General features: G+C 37.0%; 1 pseudogene; it reads right to left on the bottom strand.

Annotated features, from left to right (window-relative positions):
• Positions 1-24,809, bottom strand: part of LOC118381944 (protein FAM91A1-like) — a 152,676-nt pseudogene that overhangs the window by 5,401 nt on the left and 122,466 nt on the right.

Here is a 24,809-nt window from a genome sequence, read left to right as displayed (position 1 = left end):
TTGAGTGAAAACCTCCTTCCATCGGCGAGGGCATTGAAGATGAAACGTGGCTGGGTCTTTCAGCATGACAGTGATCCCAAACACACCGCCCGGGCAATGAAGGAGTGGCTTCGTAAGAAGCATTTCAAGGTCCTGGAGTGGCCTAGCCAGTCTCCAGATCTCAACCCCATAGAAAATCTTTGGAGGGAGTTGAAAGTCCGTGTTGCCCAGCAACAGCCCCAAAACATCACTGCTCTAGAGGAGATCTGCATGGAGGAATGGGCCAAAATACCAGCAACACTGTGTGAAAACCTTGAGAAGACTTACAGAAAACTTTTGACCTCTATCATTGCCATCAAAGGGTATATAACAAAGTATTGAGATAAACTTTTGTTATTGACCAAATACTTATTTTCCACCATAATTTGCAAATAAATTCATTAAAAATCCTACAATGTGATTTTCTGGATTTTTTTTCTCTCATTTTGTCTGTCATAGTTGAATTGTACCTATGATGGAAATTACAGGCCTCTCATCTTTTTAAGTGGGAGAACTTGCACAATTGGTGGCTGACTAAAGACTTTTTTGCCCCACTGTATGTATATTGATATATGGATATATCTATATTGATATATGGATATTGATATATGGATATTGATATATGGATATATGTATATATGGATATTGATATATGGATATATGTATATTGATATATGGATATTGATATTGATATATGGATATATGTATATTGATATATGGATATTGATATATGGATATATGTATATATGGATATTGATATATGGATATGGATATTGATATATGGATATGTGTATATGGATATTGATATATGTATATTGATATATGGATATTGATATATGTATATTGATATATGGATATTGATATATGTATATTGATATATGGATATATGTATATATGGATATTGATATATGGATATTGATATATGGATATATGTATATATGTATATGTATATTGATATATGGATATATGTATATGTATATGGATATATGTATATTAATATATGGATATTGATATATGGATATTGATATATGGATATGTGTATATTAATATATGGATATTGATATATGGATATATGGATATTGATATATGGATATGGATATGTGTATATGGATATTGATATATGGATATTGATATATGGATATATGTATATGGATATTGATATATGTATATTGATATATGGATATATGTATATGGATATTGATATATGTATATGTGTATATGGATATTGATATATGGATATATGGATATTGATATATGGATATGGATATGTGTATATGGATATTGATATATGGATATTGATATATGGATATATGTATATGGATATTGATATATGTATATTGATATATGGATATATGTATATGGATATATGTATATGGATATATGTATATTAATATATGGATATTGATATATGGATATATGTATATTAATATATGGATATTGATATATGGATATTGATATATGGATATATGTATATGTATATGGATATTGATATATGGATATGTATATGGATATTGATATATGGATATGTGTATATTAATATATGGATATTGATATATGGATATATGTATATTAATATATGGATATTGATATATGGATATTGATATATGGATATGTGTATATGGATATTGATATATGTATATTGATATATGGATATATGTATATGGATATATGTATATGGATATATGTATATTAATATATGGATATTGATATATGTATATTGATATATGGATATATGTATATGGATATATGGATATTGATATATGTATATTGATATATGGATATATGTATATGGATATATGTATATTAATATATGTATATGAATATATGGATATTAATATATGGATATATGTATATGGATATATGTATATTAATATATGGATATTGATATATGGATATATGTATATGGATATATGTATATTAATATATGGATATTGATATATGGATATATGTATATGGATATATGTATATTAATATATGGATATTGATATATGGATATATGTATATGGATATATGTATATTAATATATGGATATTGATATATGGATATATGAATATGGATATATGTATATTAATATATGGATATTGATATATGGATATATGTATATTAATATATGGATATTGATATATGGATATATGTATATGGATATTGATATATGGATATATGTATATTAATATATGGATATTGATATATGGATATATGTATATGGATATTGATATATGGATATTGATATATGTATATTGATATATGGATATGGATATATGGATATGGATATATGGATATGGATATATGGATATTGATATATGGATATTGATATATTGATATATGTATATTAATATATGGATATATTGATATATGGATATATGTATATGGATATTGATATATGGATATGGATATATGTATATGGATATATGTATATGGATATATGGATACTGATATATGGATATTGATATATGGATATTGATATATGGATATGGATATATGTATATGGATATATGTATATTGATATATGGATATTGATATATGTATATGTATATGGATATATGTATATTAATATATGGATATTGATATATGGATATATGTATATTAATATATGGATATTGATATATGGATATATGTATATGGATATATGTATATTAATATATGGATATTGATATATGGATATTGATATATGGATATATGTATATGTATATGGATATTGATATATGGATATGTGTATATGGATATTGATATATGGATATGTGTATATTAATATATGGATATTGATATATGGATATATGTATATTAATATATGGATATTGATATATGGATATTGATATATGGATATGTGTATATGGATATTGATATATGTATATTGATATATGGATATATGTATATGGATATATGTATATGGATATATGTATATTAATATATGGATATTGATATATGGATATATGTATATTAATATATGGATATTGATATATGGATATATGTATATGGATATATGGATATTAATATATGGATATTGATATATGGATATATGTATATGGATATATGTATATTAATATATGGATATTGATATATGGATATATGTATATTAATATATGGATATTGATATATGGATATATGTATATGGATATTGATATATGGATATTGATATATGGATATATGTATATTAATATATGGATATTGATATATGGATATATGTATATGGATATTGATATATGGATATTGATATATGTATATTGATATATGGATATGGATATATGGATATGGATATATGGATATGGATATATGGATATTGATATATGGATATTGATATATTGATATATGTATATTAATATATGGATATATTGATATATGGATATATGTATATGGATATTGATATATGGATATGGATATATGTATATGGATATATGTATATGGATATATGGATACTGATATATGGATATTGATATATGGATATTGATATATGGATATGGATATATGTATATGTATATGGATATATGGATATTGATATATGGATATTGATATATGTATATGTATATGGATATATGTATATTAATATATGGATATTGATATATGGATATATGTATATTAATATATGGATATTGATATATGGATATATGTATATGGATATATGTATATTGATATATGTATATGGATATATGGATATTGATATATGGATATTGATATATTGATATATGTATATGGATATTGATATATGTATATGGATATATGTATATTGATATATGTATATGGATATATGTATATGGATATATGTATATGGATATATGGATATTGATATATGTATATGGATATATGGATATTGATATATGGATATTGATATATGGATATTGATATATGGATATTGATATATGGATATGGATATATGTATATGTATATGGATATATGTATATTGATATATGGATATTGATATATGGATATTGATATATGTATATGTATATGGATATATGTATATTAATATATGGATATTGATATATGGATATATGTATATTAATATATGGATATTGATATATGGATATATGTATATGGATATTGATATATGTATATGGATATATGTATATTGATATATGTATATGGATATATGGATATTGATATATGGATATTGATATATTGATATTGATATATTGATATATGTATATTGATATATGGATATATTGATATATGGATATATGGATATATGGATATTGATATATGGATATATGTATATGGGATATATGTATATGGATATTGATATATGGATATTGATATATGTATATTGATATATGGATATATGGATATATGTAAATGGATATATGTATATGTATATTGATATATGTATATTGATATATGTATATTGATATATGGATATATGGATATTGATATATGTATATTGATATATGGATATATGGATATTGATATATGTATATTGATATATGTATATGGATATATGGATATTGATATATGGATATTGATATATGTATATGGATATATGTATATTGATATATGGATATTGATATATGGATATTGATATATTGATATTGATATATTGATATATGTATATTGATATATGGATATTGATATATGGATATATGGATATTGATATATGGATATATGTATATGGATATTGATATATGTATATGGATATGGATATATGTATATGGATATATGTATATTGATATATGGATATTGATATATGGATATTGATATATGGATATATGTATATGGATATTGATATATGTATATGGATATATGTATATTGATATATGTATATGGATATATGTATATGGATATATGTATATGGATATATGGATATTGATATATGTATATGGATATATGTATATGGATATATGGATATTGATATATGGATATTGATATATGGATATGGATATATGTATATGTATATATGTATATTGATATATGGATATTGATATATGGATATTGATATATGGATATTGATATATGGATATTGATATATGTATATGTATATGGATATATGTATATTAATATATGGATATTGATATATGGATATATGTATATTAATATATGGATATTGATATATGGATATATGTATATGGATATTGATATATGTATATGGATATATGTATATTGATATATGTATATGGATATATGGATATTGATATATTGATATTGATATATTGATATATGTATATTGATATATGGATATATTGATATATGGATATATGGATATATGGATATTGATATATGGATATATGTATATGGGTATATGTATATGGATATTGATATATGGATATTGATATATGTATATTGATATATGGATATATGGATATATGTAAATGGATATATGTATATGGATATTGATATATGTATATTGATATATGTATATTGATATATGGATATATGTATATTGATATATGTATATTGATATATGGATATATGGATATTGATATATGTATATTGATATATGTATATGGATATATGGATATTGATATATGGATATTGATATATGTATATGGATATATGTATATTGATATATGGATATTGATATATGGATATTGATATATTGATATTGATATATTGATATATGTATATTGATATATGGATATTGATATATGGATATATGGATATTGATATATGGATATATGTATATGGATATTGATATATGTATATGGATATGGATATATGTATATGGATATATGTATATTGATATATGGATATTGATATATGGATATATGTATATGGATATTGATATATGGATATTGATATATGGATATATGTATATGGATATTGATATATGGATATTGATATATGGATATTGATATATTGATATATGGATATTGATATATGGATATATGGATATTGATATATGGATATATGTATATTGATATATGGATATATGTATATTGACATATGTATATGGATATTGATATATGTATATTGATATATGTATATTGATATATGGATATATGGATATTGATATATGGATATATGTATATTGATATATGGATATGGATATATGTATATGTATATTGATATATGTATATTGATATATGGATATATGGATATTGATATATGGATATTGATATATGGATATATGTATATGGATATTGATATATGTATATGGATATGGATATATGTATATGGATATATGTATATGGATATTGATATATGTATATTGATATATGTATGTTGATATATGGATATATGGATATTGATATATGTATATTGATATATGGATATTGATATATGGATATATGTATATGGATATTGATATATGTATATGGATATTGATATATGGATATGTATATTGATATATGGATATATGGATATATGTATATTGATATATGTATATTGATATATGTATATGGATATTGATATATGTATATTGATATATGTATATTGATATATGGATATATGGATATTGATATATGGATATATGTATATTGATATATGGATATATGTATATTGATATATGGATATATGGATATTGATATATGTATATTGATATATGGATATATGGATATTGATATATGGATATTGATATATGGATATATGGATATTGATATATGTATATTGATATATGGATATTGATATATTGATATATGGATATTGATATATGGATATTGATATATGGATATATGGATATTGATATATGGATATATGGATATATGGATATTGATATATGGATATTGATATATGGATATATGGATATTGATATATGGATATATGGATATTGATATATGTATATTGATATATGGATATTGATATATGGATATTGATATATGGATATATGGATATTGATATATGGATATTGATATATGGATATATGGATATTGATATATGGATATATGGATATTGATATATGGATATTGATATATGGATATATGTATATGGATATATGGATATTGATATATGGATATTGATATTGATATATGGATATTGATATATGGATATTGATATATGTATATTGATATATGGATATTGATATATGTATATTGATATATGTATATGTATATTGATATATGTATATGGATATTGATATATGGATATTGATATATGGATATATGAATATTGATATATGGATATTGATATGGATATATGGATATTGATATGATATATGGATATTGATATATGGATATATGGATATGGATATTGATATATGATATTGATATTGATATATGTATATTGATATATGGATATATGGATATTGATATGGATATTGATATATGGATATTGATATATTGATATATGGATATGGATATTGATATATGGATATTGATATTGATATATGTATATTGATATATGGATATATGGATATTGATATGGATATTGATATATGTATATTGATATATGGATATATTGATCATTCCAAGATGGCGTAGCAGTAAGTCGTCGTTTCGTCTCTCTGTATATATCGTCTCTTTTTTGTTTTAGATATTTTTCTTTGCATATCTTTAAAAACATTTTGCTAAACCTAAGCTTCCAAATAGTCTCCTGCAACCCGTCTCATCCAATGTAGCTACTTTTCCTAAAGTATTTATATTTACTTCAGAACCGGAACCCCTCAACTGAAGCTAGCCAGCTAACCACCAGCTATGCTAGCGGTCTTCAGCTAACCGGTCATCAGCTAACCTTTAGCTCGGAAAGCTCTCGCCAGTTCGAACAACGCGACGCTAACCAGAGCATAACGGACCTATTTATTTTTTTATCCCCGGATTCCCACTGCAAACGGAACATTTTTCAGCTGGATCTTCACAACTAGCTATCGAGCTAAACCGCAACCCTGGTTGATTACTCCTGGCTAGCGTTTCCACCCACGTAGCTTGAAGCTAGCCCGGCCAGAGCTCCTGTGCTGCCACCGTAGCATACTCCTGGGCTACAATACCCGGACCCACGATCGGTCTATCGATGTCACCGCATGAAGAGGAATAAACAGACTCACCCCATCGCGACGTCCCCCAAAGGCTAACTCTCTAGCCCTCGCTATCTCCTTGCTTGCTAATTCGGCATGCTAACTGCTAGCTTGTTTAGCTCAGGTCCGCTAACTACTACCTTGTTTACCCCGGCCTGCTAATCTGTTAGCTTGTTAGCACAGGCCTGCTAACCGTCTGCATCGCCGCGTCCCAAACACGCAGTGGCCCATATGTACTTTCTATCTCTTCCCGATTTAAAAAAAAAATTGTTTATACCTTCCGGAAACCTGCCTCACCCAATGTGATACGGAATCGCTATTATTTTTAATTTTTAGAACACAATCAAGAACCTCCAGAACCTAACCAGCTAACTAGCTACAAGCTATTTAGTCATTGTTAGTTTTTTAACCTGGATAACACTCGCCAGTCCAGCCCCCCTGCCCCATCCACCGCTGCCCCCTGGACACTGATCTCTTGGCTACATAGCTGACGCACGCTGGACTGTCCATTAATCACGGTACTCCATTCTGCTTGTTTGTTTTATCTGTTGGCCCCGTTGCCTAGTCAACGCCATTTTACCTGCTGTTTGTTGTGCTAGCTAACTAGCTGTTGCTGTCTCACCTACTGTTTTAGCTAGCTTTCCCAATTCAACACCTGTGATTACTGTATGCCTCGCTGTATGTCTCTCTCAAATGTCAATATGCCTTGTATACTGTTGCTCAGGTTAGTTATCATTGTTTTAGTTCACAATGGAGCCCCTAGTCCCACTCCTCATACCCCTGATACCTCCTTTGTCACCCCTCCCACATATGCAGTGACCTCACCCATTACAACCAGCATGTCCAGAGATAAAACCTCTCTCATCATCACCCAGTGCCTGGGCTTACCTCCGACGTACCCGCACCCCACCATACCCCTGTCTGCGCATTATGCCCTGAATATATTCTACCATGCCCAGAAACCTGCTCCTCTTATCCTCTGCCCCCAACGCTCTAGGCGACCAGTTTTGATAGCCTTTAGCCGCACCCTCATACTACTCCTTCTCTGTTCCGCGGGTGATGTGGAGGTAAACCCAGGCCCTGCATGTCCCCAGGCACCCTCATTTGTTGACTTCTGTGATTGAAAAAGCCTTGGTTTCATGCATGTCAACATCAGAAGCCTCCTCCCTAAGTTTGTTTTACTCACTGCTTTAGCACACTCTGCTAACCCTGATGTCCTTGCCGTGTCTGAATCCTGGCTCAAGAAGGCCACCAAAAATTCAGAGATTTCCATACCCAACTATAACATCTTCCGTCAAGATAGAACTGCCAAAGGGGGAGGAGTTGCAGTCTACTGCAGAGATAGCCTGCAAAGTAATGTCATACTTTCCAGGTCCATACCCAAACAGCTCAAACTACTAATTCTGAAAATTACTCTCTCCATAAATAAGTCTCTCACTGTTGCCGCCTGCTACCGACCCCCCTCAGCTCCCAGCTGTGCCCTGGACACCATTTGTGAATTGATTGCCCCCCATCTAGATTCAGAATTTGTTCTGTTAGGTGACCTAAACTGGGATATGCTTAACACCCCGGCAGTCCTACAATCTAAGCTAGATGCCCTCAATCTCACACAAATCATCAAGGAACCCACCAGGTACAACCCTAACTCTGTAAGCAAGGGCACCCTCATAGACGTCATCCTGACCAACTGGCCCTCCAAATACACCTCCGCTGTCTTCAACCAGGATCTCAGCGACCACTGCCTCATTGCCTGTATCCGCTACGGTGCCGCAGTCAAACGACCACCCCTCATAATATATAATAATATATGCCATTTAGCAGACGCTTTTATCCAAAGCGACTTACAGTCAGTCATGTGTGCATACATTCTACGTATGGGTGGTCCCGGGGATCGAACCCACTACCCTGGCGTTACAAGCTCCATGCTCTACCAACTGAGCTACAGAAGGACCACATCACTGTCAAACGCTCCCTAAAACACTTCTGTGAGCAGGCCTTTCTAATCGACCTGGCCCGGGTATCCTGGAAGGACATTGACCTCATCCCGTCAGTTGAGGATGCCTGGTCATTGTTTAAGAGTAACTTCCTCACCATTTTAGATAAGCATGCTCCGTTCAAAAAATGCAGAACTAAGAAGAGATACAGCCCTTGGTTCACTCCAGACCTGACTGCCCTCGACCAGCACAAAAACATCCTGTGGCGGACTGCAATAGCATCGAACAGTCCCCCGATATGCGGGGGAGTATCACATTTTTCATTTCATTACAGTACAACGGTTTGATTTGTTTGATCGTAGCTAGCTACATAGCTAGCTACATAGCCGTCTTTGTTTCAAAGATAATTGTGTAGTCTAGACCGATTTCCTAGGTTAGCTAGCCAGCTATTGTCGTTCTTTTAACTCAACGTAACGTAAACAACACTGCTAGCTAGCCAGCTAGCCCCGAACAGCAGCACTGTAGAAATTATTACACTCAACGGAACGACTTGATTAGTGTAGTGTCAACAACGCAGCTACTGCCAGCTAGCCTACTTTAGCAGTACTGTATCATTTTAATCATTTTAGTCAATAGATTCTTGCTACGTAAGCTTAACTTTCTGAACATTCGAGACGTGTAGTCCGCTTGTCATTCCAATTTCCTTGCATTAGCGTAGCCTTTTCTGTAGCCTGTCAACTATGTGTCTGTCTATCCCTGTTCTCTCCTCTCTGCACAGACCATACAAACGCTCCACACCGCGTGGCCGCGACCACCCTAGCCTGGTGGTCCCAGCACGACTCCACGTGGAGTTCCAGGTCTCTGGTAGCCTCTGGAACTGCCAATCTGCGGCCAACAAGGCAGAGTTCATCTCAGCCTATGCCTCCCTCCAGTCCCTTGACTTCTTGGCACTGACGGAAACATGGATCACCACAGATAACACTGCTACTCCTACTGCTCTCTCCTCGTCCGCCCACGTGTTCTCGCACACCCCGAGAGCTTCTGGTCAGCGGGGTGGTGGCACCGGGATCCTCATCTCTGAGTGGTCTTTCTCTCTTTCTCCCTTACCCATCTGTCTATTGCCTCCTTTGAATTCCATGCTGTCACAGTTACCAGCCCTTTCAAGCTTAACATCCTTATCATTTATCGCCCTCCAGGTTCCCTCGGAGAGTTCATCAATGAGCTTGATGCCTTGATAAGCTCCTTTCCTGAGGACGGCTCACCTCTCACAGTTCTGGGCGACTTTAACCTCCCCACGTCTACCTTTGACTCATTCCTCTCTGCCTCCTTCTTTCCACTCCTCTCCTCTTTTGACCTCACCCTCTCACCTTCCCCCTACTCACAAGGCAGGCAATACGCTTGACCTCATCTTTACTAGATGCTGTTCTTCCACTAACCTCATTGCAACTCCCCTCCAAGTCTCCGACCACTACCTTGTATCCTTTTCCCTCTCGCTCTCATCCAACACTTCCCACACTGCCCCTACTCGGATGGTATCGCGCCGTCCCAACCTTCGCTCTCTCTCCCCCGCTACTCTCTCCTCTTCCATCCTATCTTCTCTTCCCTCTGCTCAAACTTTCTCCAACCTATCTCCTGATTCTGCCTCCTCAACCCTCCTCTCCTCCCTTACTGCATCCTTTGACTCCCTATGTCCCCTATCCTCCAGGCCGGCTCGATCCTCCCCTCCCGCTCCGTGGCTCGACGACTCATTGCGAGCTCACAGAACAGGGCTCCGGGCAGCCGAGCGGAAATGGAGGAAAACTCGCCTCCCTGCGGACCTGGCATCCTTTCACTCCCTCCTCTCTACATTTTCCTCCTCTGTCTCTGCTGCTAAAGCCACTTTCTACCACTCTAAATTCCAAGCATCTGCCTCTAACCCTAGGAAGCTCTTTGCCACCTTCTCCTCCCTCCTGAATCCTCCCCCTCCCTCCTCCCTCTCTGCAGATGACTTCGTCAACCATTTTGAAAAGAAGGTCGATGACATCCGATCCTCGCTTGCTAAGTCAAACGACACTGCTGGTTCTGCCCACACTGCCCTACCCTATGCTCTGACCTCTTTCTCCCCTCTCTCTCCAGATGAAATCTCGCGTCTTGTGACGGCCGGCCGCCCAACAACCTGCCCGCTTGACCCCTATCCCCTCCTCTCTTCTCCAGACCATTTCCGGAGACCTTCTCCCTTACCTCACCTCGCTCATCAACTCATCCCTGACCGCTGGCGTCCCTCCCGTCTTCAAGAGAGCGAGAGTTGCACCCCTTCTGAAAAAACCTACACTCGATCCCTCCGATGTCAACAACTACAGACCAGTATCCCTCTCTCTTTTCTCTCCAAAACTCTTGAGCGTGCCGTCCTTGGCCAGCTCTACCGCTATCTCTCTCAGAATGACCTTCTTGATCCAAATCAGTCAGGTTTCAAGACTAGTCATTCAACTGAGACTGCTCTTCTCTGTATCACGGAGGCGCTCCGCACTGCTAAAGCTAACTCTCTCCTCTGCTCTCATCCTTCTAGACCTATCGGCTGCCTTCGATACTGTGAACCATCAGATCCTCCTCTCCACCCTCTCCGAGTTGGGCATCTCCGGCGCGGCCCACGCTTGGATTAGAGCGTCCTACCTGACAGGTCGCTCTACCAGGTGGCGTGGCGAGAATCTGTCTCCTCACCACGCGCTCTCACCACTGGTGTCCCCCAGGGCTCTGTTCTAGGCCCTCTCTTATTCTCGCTATACACCAAGTCACTTGGCTCTGTCATAACCTCACATGGTCTCTCCTATCATTGCTATGCAGACGACACACAATTAATCTTCTCCTTTCCCCTTCTGATGACCAGGTGGCGAATCGCATCTCTGCATGTCTGGCAGACATATCAGTGTGGATGACGGATCACCACCTCAAGCTGAACCTCAGCAAGACGGAGCTCCTCTTCCTCCCGGGGAAGGACTGCCCGTTCCATGATCTCGCCATCACGGTTGACAACTCCATTGTGTCCTCCTCCCAGAGCGCTAAGAACCTTGGCGTGATCCTGGACAACACCCTGACGTTCTCAACTAACATCAAGGCGGTGTCCCGTTCCTGTAGGTTCATGCTCTACAACATCCGCAGAGTACGACCCTGCCTCACACAGGAAGCGGCGCAGGTCCTAATCCAGGCACTTGTCATCTCCCGTCTTGATTACTGCAACTCGCTGTTGGCTGGGCTCCTGCCTGTGCCATTAAACCCCTACAACTCATCCAGAACGCCGCAGCCCGTCTGGTGTTCAACCTTCCCAAGTTCTCTCCGTCACCCCGCTCCTCCGCTCTCTCCACTGGCTTCCAGTTGAAGCTCGCATCCGCTACAAGACCATGGTGCTCGCCTACGGAGCTGTGAGGGGAACGGCACCTCAGTACCTCCAGGCTCTGATCAGGCCCTACACCCAAACAAGGACACTGCGTTCATCCACCTCTGGCCTGCTCGCCTCCCTACCACTGAGGAAGTACAGTTCCCGCTCAGCCCAGTCAAAACTGTTCGCTGCTCTGGCCCCCAATGGTGGAACAAACTCCCTCACGACGCCAGGACAGCGGAGTCAATCACCACCTTCCGGAGACACCTGAAACCCCACCTCTTCAAGGAATACCTAGGATAGGGTAAGTAAGGGTAAGTAATCCTTCTCACCCCCCTTCTCACCCCCCCCAACAAGATTTAGATGCAAGTGGCTGTTCCACTGGTTGTCATAAGGTGTATGCACCAATTTGTAAGTCGCTCTGGATAAGAGCGTCTGCTAAATGACTTAAATGTAAATGTAAATGTAATATGCAACTGTTCAGGGAAGTCAGGAACCAATACACGCAGTCAGTCAGGAAAGCTAAGGCCAGCTTCTTCAGGCAGAAGTTTGCATCCTGTAGCTCAAACTCCAAAAGTTCTGGGACACTGTGAAGTCCATGGAGAACAAGAGCACCTCCTCCCAGCTGCCCACTGCACTGAGGCTAGGGAACACGGTCACCACCGACAAATCCATGATTATCGAAAACTTCAACAAGCATTTCTCAACGGCTGGCCATGCCTTCCGCCTGGCTACTCCTACCTCGGCCAACAGCTCCGACCCCCCGCAGCTCCTCGCCCAAGCCTCTCCAGGTTCTCCTTTACCCAAATCCAGATAGCAGATGTTCTGAAAGAGCTGCAAAACCTGGACCCGTATAAATCAGCTGGGCTTGACAATCTGGACCCTCTATTTCTGAAACTATCCGCCGCCATTGTCGCAACCCCTATTACCAGCCTGTTCAACCTCTCTTTCATATCGTCTGAGATCCCCAAGGATTGGAAAGCTGCCGCAGTCATCCCCCGTTTCAAAGGGGGAGACACCCTGGACCCAAACTGTTACAGACCTATATCCATTCTGCCCTGCCTATCTAAGGTCTTCGAAAGCCAAGTCAACAAACAGCTCACTGACCATCTCGAATCCCACCGTACCTTCTCCACTATGCAATCTGGTTTCCGAGCCGGTCACGGGTGCACCTCAGCCACACTCAAGGTACTAAACGACATCATAACCGCCATCGATAAAAGAGAGTACTGTGCAGCCGTCTTCATCGACCTTGCCAAGGGTTTCGACTCTGTCAATCACCATATTCTTATCGGCAGACTCAGTAGCCTCGGTTTTTCGGATGACTGCCTTGCCTGGTTCACCAATTACTTTGCAGACAGAGTTCAGTGTGTCAAATCGGAGGGCATGCTGTCCGGTCCTCTGGCAGTCTCTATGGGGGTGCCACAGGGTTCAATTCTCGGGCCGACTCTTTTCTCTGTATATATCAATGATGTTGCTCTTGCTGCGGGCGATTCCCTGATCCACCTCTACGCAGATGACACCATTCTATATACTTCCGGCCCGTCCTTGGACACTGTGCTATCTAACCTCCAAACGAGCTTCAATGCCATACAACACTCCTTCCGTGGCCTCCAACTGCTCTTAAACGCCAGTAAAACCAAATGCATGCTTTTCAACCGATCGCTGCCTGCACCCGCATGCCTGATTAGCATCAACACACTGGATGGTTCCGACCTTGAATATGTGGACACCTATAAGTACCTAGGTGTCTGGCTAGACTGCAAACTCTCCTTCCAGACCCATATCAAACATCTCCAATCGAAAATTAAATCAAGAGTCGGCTTTCTATTCCGCAACAAAGCCTCCTTCACTCACGCTGCCAAGCTTACCCTAGTAAAACTGACTATCCTACCGATCCTCGACTTCGGCGATGTCATCTACAAAATTGCTTCCAACACTCTACTCAGCAAATTGGATGCAGTTTATCACAGTGCCATCCGTTTTGTCACAAAAGCACCTTATACTACCCACCACTGCGACTTGTATGCTCTAGTCGGCTGGCCCTCGCTACATATTCGTCGCCAGACCCACTGGCTCCAGGTCATCTACAAGGCCATGCTAGGTAAAGCTCCGCCTTATCTCAGTTCACTGGTCACGATGGCAACACCCATCCGTAGCACGCGCTCCAGCAGGTGTATCTCACTGATTATCCCTAAAACCAACACCTCATTCGGCCGCCTTTCGTTCCAGTACTCTGCTGCCTGTGACTGGAACGAATTGCAAAAATCGCTGAAGTTGGAGACTTTTATCTCCCTCATCAACTTCAAACATCAGCTATCTGAGCAGCTAACCGATCGCTGCAGCTGTACATAATCTATTGGTAAATAGCCCACCCATTTTCACCTACCTCATCCCCACAGTTTTTATTTATTTACTTTTCTGCTCTTTTGCACACCAATATCTCTACCTGTACATGATCATCTGATCATTTATCACTCCAGTGTTAATCTGCAGTATTGTAATTATTCGCCTACCTCATGCCTTTTGCACACATTGTATATAGACTCTTATAGACTTTTTTTCTACTGTGTTATTGACTTGCTAATTGTTTACTCCATGTGTAACTCTGTGTTGTCTGTTCACACTGCTATGCTTTATCTTGGCCAGGTCGCAGTTGCAAATGAGAACGTGTTCTCAACTAGCCTACCTGGTTAAATAAAGGTGAAATAAAAAAAATTAAAAAGTATTGATATATGGATATTGATATATGAATATATGGATATATGTATATTGATATATGAATATATGGATATATGGATATTGATATGGATATTGATATATGGATATTGATATATGGATATATGGATATTGATATATGGATATTGATATATGGATATTGATATATGTATATTGATATATGTATATTGATATATGGATATTGATATGGATATTGATATATGGATATTGATATGTATATTGATATATGGATATTGATATATTGATATTGATATATGGATATATGGATATTGATATATGTATATTGATATATGGATATTGATATATGGATATTGATATGGATATTGATATATGGATATTGATATATGGATATATGGATATTGATATATGGATATTGATATATGGATATTGATATGGATATTGATATATGGATATTGATATATGGATATATGGATATTGATATATGGATATATGGATATGGATATTGATATATGGATATATGGATATTGATATATGGATATATGGATATTGATATATGGATATATGGATATATGTATATTGATATTGATATATGTATATTGATATATGGATATTGATATATGTATATTGATATATGGATATTGATATATGTATATTGATATATGGATATTGATATGGATATTGATATATGGATATTGATATGTATATTGATATATGGATATTGATATATTGATATTGATATATGGATATATGGATATTGATATATGTATATTGATATATGGATATTGATATATGGATATTGATATGGATATTGATATATTGATATTGATATATGGATATATGGATATTGATATATGTATATTGATATATGGATATTGATATATGGATATTGATATGGATATTGATATATGGATATTGATATATGGATATATGGATATTGATATATGGATATATGGATATTGATATTGATATATGGATATTGATATTGATATATGGATATTGATATATGGATATTGATATATGGATATATGGATATTGATATATGGATATTGATATATGTATATTGATATATGGATATTGATATATGTATATTGATATATGTATATTGATATATGGATATTGATATATGGATATGTATATTGATATATGTATATTGATATATGTATATTGATATATGGATATGTATATTGATATATGGATATTGATATATGTATATGTATATTGATATATGTATATTGATATATGTATATTGATATATGTATATTAATATATGGATATGTATATTGATATATGTATATTGATATATGTATATTGATATTGATATATTGATATATGTATATTGATATATGGATATTGATATATGGATATTGATATATGGATATATGGATATTGATATATGTATATACAGTGCCTTGCGAAAGTATTCGGCCCACTTGAACTTTGCGACCTTTTGCCACATTTCAGGCTTCAAACAAAGATATAAAACTGTATTTTTTTGTGAAGAATCAACAACAAGTGGGACACAATCATGAAGTGGAACGACATTTATTGGATATTTCAAACTTTTTTAACAAATCAAAAACTGAAAAATTGGGCGTGCAAAATTATTCAGCCCCCTTAAGTTAATACTTTGTAGCGCCACCTTTTGCTGCGATTACAGCTGTAAGTCGCTTGGGGTATGTCTCTATCAGTTTTGCACATCGAGAGACTGACATTTTTTCCCATTCCTCCTTGCAAAACAGCTCGAGCTCAGTGAGGTTGGATGGAGAGCATTTGTGAACAGCAGTTTTCAGTTCTTTCCACAGATTCTCGATTGGATTCAGGTCTGGACTTTGACTTGGCCACTAACACCTGGATATGTTTATTTTTGAACCATTCCATTGTAGATTTTGCTTTATGTTTTGGATCATTGTCTTGTTGGAAGACAAATCTCCGTCCCAGTCTCAGGTCTTTTGCAGACTCCATCAGGTTTTCTTCCAGAATGGTCCTGTATTTGGCTCCTGCCATCTTCCCATCAATTTTAACCATCTTCCCTGTCCCTGCTGAAGAAAAGCAGGCCCAAACCATGATGCTGCCACCACCATGTTTGACAGTGGGGATGGTGTGTGTTCAGGGTGATGAGCTGTGTTGCTTTTACACCAAACATAACGTTTTGCATTGTTGCCAAAAAGTTTAATTTTGGTTTCATCTGACCAGAGCACCTTCTTCCACATGTTTGGTGTGTCTCCCAGGTGGCTTGTGGCAAACTTTAAACAACACTTTTTATGGATATCTTTAAGAAATGGCTTTCTTCTTGCCACTCTTCCATAAAGGCCAGATTTGTTCAATATACAACTGATTGTTGTCCTATGGAGAGAGTCTCCCACCTCAGCTGTAGATCTCTGCAGTTCATCCAGAGTGATCATGGGCCTCTTGGCTGCATCTCTGATCAGTCTTCTACTTGTATGAGCTGAAAGTTTAGAGGGACGGCCAGGTCTTGGTAGATTTGCAGTGGTCTGATACTCCTTCCATTTCAATATTATCGCTTGCACAGTGCTCCTTGGGATGTTTAAGGCTTGGGAAATCTTTTTGTATCCAAATCCGGCTTTAAACTTCTTCACAACAGTATCTCGGACCTGCCTGGTGTGTTCCTTGTTCTTCATGATGCTCTCTGCGCTTTTAACGGACCTCTGAGACTATCACAGTGCAGGTGCATTTATACGGAGACTTGATTACACACAGGTGGATTGTATTTATGATCATTAGTCATTTAGGTCAACATTGGATCATTCAGAGATCCTCACTGAACTTCTGGAGAGAGTTTGCTGCACTGAAAGTAAAGGGGCTGAATAATTTTGCACGCCCAATTTTTCAGTTTTTGAAATTGTTAAAAAAGTTTGAAATATCCAATAAATGTCGTTCCACTTCATGATTGTGTCCCACTTGTTGTTGATTCTTCACAAAAAAATACAGTTTTATATCTTTATGTTTGAAGCCTGAAATGTGGCAAAAGGTCACAAAGTTCAAGGGGGCCGAATACTTTCGCAAGGCACTGTAGATATATGTATATATGGATATATGTATATATGGATATATGTATATATGTATATATGGATATATACATATATGTATATTGATATATGGATATTGATATATGGATATTGATATATGTATATTGATATATGTATATTGATATATGGATATTGATATATGGATATTGATATTGATATATGGATATTGATATATGTATATGTATATTGATATATGGATATTGATATATGGATATGTATATTGATATATGTATATTGATATATGTATATTGATATATGGATATTGATATATGGATATATGTATATTGATATATGGATATTGATATATGTATATTGATATATGGATATGTATATTGATATATGTATATTGATATATGTATATTGATATATGGATATTGATATATGGATATATGTATATTGATATATGGATATTGATATATGTATATTGATATATGGATATTGATATATGGATATTGATATGGATATTGATATATGGATATTGATATATGGATATTGATATATGTATATTGATATGGATATTGATATATGGATATTGATATATGTATATTGATATATGGATATTGATATATGGATATTGATATATGGATATGTATATTGATATATGGATATTGATATATGTATATTGATATATGGATATTGATATATGTATATTGATATATGGATATTGATATATGGATATTGATATATGGATATGGATATTGATATATGGATATTGATATATGGATATGTATATTGATATATGGATATTGATATATGTATATTGATATATGGATATTGATATATGGATATATGTATATTGATATATGGATATATGTATATTGATATATGGATATTGATATATGGATATTGATATATGGATATTGATATTGATATATGGATATTGATATATGGATATGTATATTGATATATGTATATTGATATATGGATATATGTATATTGATATATGTATATTGATATATGGATATATGTATATTGATATATGTATATTGATATATGGATATTGATATATGGATATTGATATATGGATATTGATATTGATATATGGATATTGATATATGGATATGGATATTGATATATGGATATTGATATATGGATATGTATATTGATATATGGATATTGATATATGTATATTGATATATGGATATTGATATATGTATATTGATATATGGATATTGATATATGGATATATGTATATTGATATATGGATATTGATATATGGATATTGATATATGGATATTGATATTGATATATGGATATTGATATATGGATATGTATATTGATATATGGATATGTATATTGATATATGTATATTGATATATGTATATTGATATATGTATATTTGTGCATCACCTGTTTTGATAATGACAGTTATAAGGATGATATAATTATCATTCATGTTGCTGTTGTCTGGTTTATTTTTGCAGTCTTAATGTCCTCAGTGTGACCTCATTTCTTTCTCTATTTTATTTCACTCTATGTGCTGCTGTGTTATGTGTCTGATTCTTAAAGAGGATATGCTTCTCTCATGGTCATGGTTTATAGGGGTTCTGGCTGGGCGCTTGAGGGGTGGCAGCACGGAAACAGGTTTATGAGACTGGACCACTTTCAGTGTTCTGTTCCGATTGGCTGGTTTGATTTGAGTACTCTTCAAGTGGCAGCAAGGTGTAATACAATAGAAAGCAGCTCTTACCTGGAACGACTGAACAAAACTCAGAACATTCAATGACAGTGTTCGGCTGGAATGAAGTAAGTCTTGAAGGCTGAAACAACAAAGAATTACACCTTCATTCTTCTTTTAAGTTGACACTTTTTAAGATAACAACCTCCCCAAAAACAACCTCTACTCTTTTTCCATTTCCCAACCAGGACATAAAAAAACAGGCTCTTTATGTTGTTCTTCCTGTACCTGTCTTTGCTACAGAGGCCGTGCGAGGCGATCTTTCGGCATATTTTGCGGTTGAGCTCGGAGCTGAAGAGAGGCATCCCAAAGCACAGTTCTAGAGGGACCCACTCATCTTCTGTCAACGGCACTGCAGGGGGTACAAAACATTACATCATCAAACGGGGACAAGATGAGAGATAAATCCTGTAGGCTCTAGTCGGCTGGCCCTCGCTACATATTCGTCGCCAGACCCACTGGCTCCAGGTCATCTACAAGTCCATGCTAGGAAAAGCTCCGCCTTATCTCAGTTCACTGGTCACGATGGCAACACCCATCCGTAGCACGCGCTCCAGCAGGTGTATCTCACTGATCATCCCTAAAGCCAACACCTCATTTGGCCGCCTTTCGTTCCAGTTCTCTGCTGCCTGTGACTGGAACGAATTGCAAAAATCGCTGAAGTTGGAGACTTATCTCCCTCACCAACTTCAAACATCAGCTATCTGAGCAGCTAACCGATCGCTGCAGCTGTACATAGTCTATTCGTAAATAGCCCACCCATTTTCACCTAAAAAAATTTTGCACACCAATATCTCTACCTGTACATGACCATCTGATCATTTATCACTCCAGTGTTAATCTGCAAAATTGTAATTATTCGCCTACCTCCTCATGCCTTTTGCACACATTGTATATAGACTCTCCTTTTTCTACTGTGTTATTGACTTGTTAATTGTTTACTCCATGTGTAACTCTGTGTTGTCTGTTCACACTGCTATGCTTTATCTTGGCCAGGTCGCAGTTGCAAATGACAACTTGTTCTCAACTAGCCTATTTTTGAACGGGGTACTGTAGTAGGTGCCAGGCGCACCGGTTTGTTCAAGAACTGCAACGCTGCTGGGTTTTTCACATTCAACAGTTTCCCGAGTGTACCAAGATGGTCCACCACCCAAAGGACATCCAGACAACTGGACACAACTGTGGGGAAGCATTGGAGTCAAGACTGGTCCACCACCCAAAGGACATCCAGACAACTGGAAACAACTGTGGGAAAGCATTGGAGTCAAGACTGGTCCACCACCCAAAGGACATCCAGACAACTGGAAACAACTGTGGGGAAGCATTGGAGTCAAGACTGGTCCACCACCCAAAGGACATCCAGACAACTGGAAACAACTGTGGGAAAGCATTGGAGTCAAGACTGGTCCACCACCCAAAGGACATCCAGACAACTGGAAACAACTGTGGGGAAGCATTGGAGTCAAGACTGGTCCACCACCCAAAGGACATCCAGACAACTGGACACAACTGTGGGGAAGCATTGGAGTCAAGATGGGCCCAGCATCCCTGTGGAAGCATTATTTGGAAGGTGTTCCTAATGTTGTGGACACTCAGTTAGAAACAGATAGGGGGAAGGGGGGTGCAACTCCTTATGAGGAAGGTGTTCCTAATGTTGTGGACACTCAGTCAGAAACAGATAGGGGGAAGGGGGGTGCAACTCCTTATTAGGAAGGTGTTCCTAATGTTGTGGACACTCAGTTAGAAACAGATAGGGGGAAGGGGGGTGCAACTCCTTATTAGGAAGGTGTTCCTAATGTTGTGGACACTCAGTTAGAAACAGATAGGGGGAAGGGGGGTGCAACTCCTTATTAGGAAGGTGTTCCTAATGTTGTGGACACTCAGTTAGAAACAGATAGGGGGAAGGGGGTGTAACTCCTATGAGGAAGGTGTTCCTAATGTTGTGGACACTCAGAAACAGATAGGGGAAACGACTCCTCCATTGAATGTGTTCCTAATGTTGGGGACACTCAGTTAGAAACAGATAGGGGGAAGGGGGTGCAACTCCTTATGAGGAAGGTGTTCTAATGTTGTGGACACTCAGAAACAGATAGGGGAAGGGGGTGCAACCAGAAAGGTGTTCCTAATGTTGTGGACACTCAGTTAGAAACAGATAGGGGAAGGGTTGCAACTCCTTATTAGGAAGGTGTTCCTAATGTTGTGGACACTCAGAAACAGATAGGGGGAAGGGGGTGCAACTCCTTATTAGGAATGTGTTCTAATGTTGTGGACACTCAGAAACAGATAGGGGGAAGGGGGGTGCAACTCCTTATTAGGAAGGTGTTCCTAATGTTGTGGACACTCAGTTAGAAACAGATAGGGGGAAGGGGGGTGCAACTCCTTATTAGGAAGGTGTTCCTAATGTTGTGGACACTCAGAAACAGATAGGGGGAAGGGGGGTGCAACTCCTTATTAGGAAGGTGTTCCTAATGTTGTGGACACTCAGTTAGAAACAGATAGGGGGAAGGGGGTGCAACTCCTTATTAGGAAGGTGTTCCTAATGTTGTGGACACTCAGTTAGAAACAGATAGGGGGAAGGGGGTGCAACTCCTTATGAGGAAGGTGTTCCTAATGTTGTGGACACTCAGTTAGAAACAGATAGGGGGAAGGGGGTGCAACTCCTTATTAGGAAGGTGTTCCTAATGTTGTGGACACTCAGAAACAGATAGGGGAAGGGGGAAGGGGGTGCAACTCCTTATTAGGAAGGTGTTCCTAATGTTGTGGACACTCAGTTAGAAACAGATAGGGGGAAGGGGGAAGGGGGTGCAACTCCTTATTAGGAAGGTGTTCCTAATGTTGTGGACACTCAGTTAGAAACAGATAAGGGGAAGGGGGTGCAACTCCTTATTAGGAAGGTGTTCCTAATGTTGTGGACACTCAGAAACAGATAGGGGGAAGGGGGTGCAACTCCTTATGAGGAAGGTGTTCCTAATGTTGTGGACACTCAGTTAGAAACAGATAAGGGGGAGGGGGGTGCAACTCCTTATTAGGAAGGTGTTCCTAATGTTGTGGACACTCAGAAACAGATAGGGGGAAGGGGGGTGCAACTCCTTATTAGGAAGGTGTTCCTAATGTTGTGGACACTAAGTTAGAAACAGATAGGGGAAGGGGGAGGGGGTGCAACTCCTTATTAAGAAGGTGTTCCTAATGTTGTGGACACTCAGAAACAGATAGGGGAAGGGGGTGCAAGTCCTTATTAGGAAGGTGTTCCTAATGTTGTGGACACTCAGTTAGAAACAGATAGGGGGAAGGGGCGTGCAACTCCTTATTAGGAAGGTGTTCCTAATGTTGTGGACACTCAGAAACAGATAGGGGGAAGGGGGGTGCAACTCCTTATTAGGAAGGTGTTCCTAATGTTGTGGACACTCAGTTAGAAACAGATAAGGGGAAGGGGGTGTAACTCCTTATTAGGAAGGTGTTCCTAATGTTGTGGACACTCAGAAACAGATAGGGGGAAGGGGGGTGCAACTCCTTATTAGGAAGGTGTTCCTAATGTTGTGGACACTCAGAAACAGATAGGGGGAAGGGGGTGCAACTCCTTATGAGGAAGGTGTTCCTAATGTTGTGGACACTCAGAAACAGATAGGGGGAAGGGGGGTGCAACTCCTTATTAGGAAGGTGTTCCTAATGTTGTGGACACTCAGTTAGAAACAGATAGGGGGAAGGGGGGTGCAACTCCTTATTAGGAAGGTGTTCCTAATGTTGTGGACACTCAGAAACAGATAGGGGGAAGGGGGTGCAACTCCTTATGAGGAAGGTGTTCCTAATGTTGTGGACACTCAGAAACAGATAGGGGGAAGGGGGTGCAACTCCTTATGAGGAAGGTGTTCCTAATGTTGTGGACACTCAGAAACAGATAGGGGGAAGGGGGTGCAACTCCTTATGAGGAAGGTGTTCCTAATGTTGTGGACACTCAGAAACAGATAGGGGGAAGGGGGGTGCAACTCCTTATTAGGAAGGTGTTCCTAATGTTGTGGACACTCAGAAACAGATAGGGGAAGGGGGTGCAACTCCTTATTAGGAAGGTGTTCCTAATGTTGTGGACACTCAGTTAGAAACAGATAGGGGGAAGGGGGGTGCAACTCCTTATGAGGAAGGTGTTCCTAATGTTGTGGACACTCAGAAACAGATAGGGGGAAGGGGGGTGCAACTCCTTATTAGGAAGGTG

Source organism: Oncorhynchus keta, chromosome 19 (assembly GCF_023373465.1).
Source record: "Oncorhynchus keta strain PuntledgeMale-10-30-2019 chromosome 19, Oket_V2, whole genome shotgun sequence".
In the NCBI taxonomy this organism is placed as follows: Eukaryota; Metazoa; Chordata; class Actinopteri; order Salmoniformes; family Salmonidae; genus Oncorhynchus; species Oncorhynchus keta.
The sequence above is the reverse complement of the archived record's forward strand: the minus strand, read 5'-3'. Positions and strand labels throughout refer to the sequence as shown.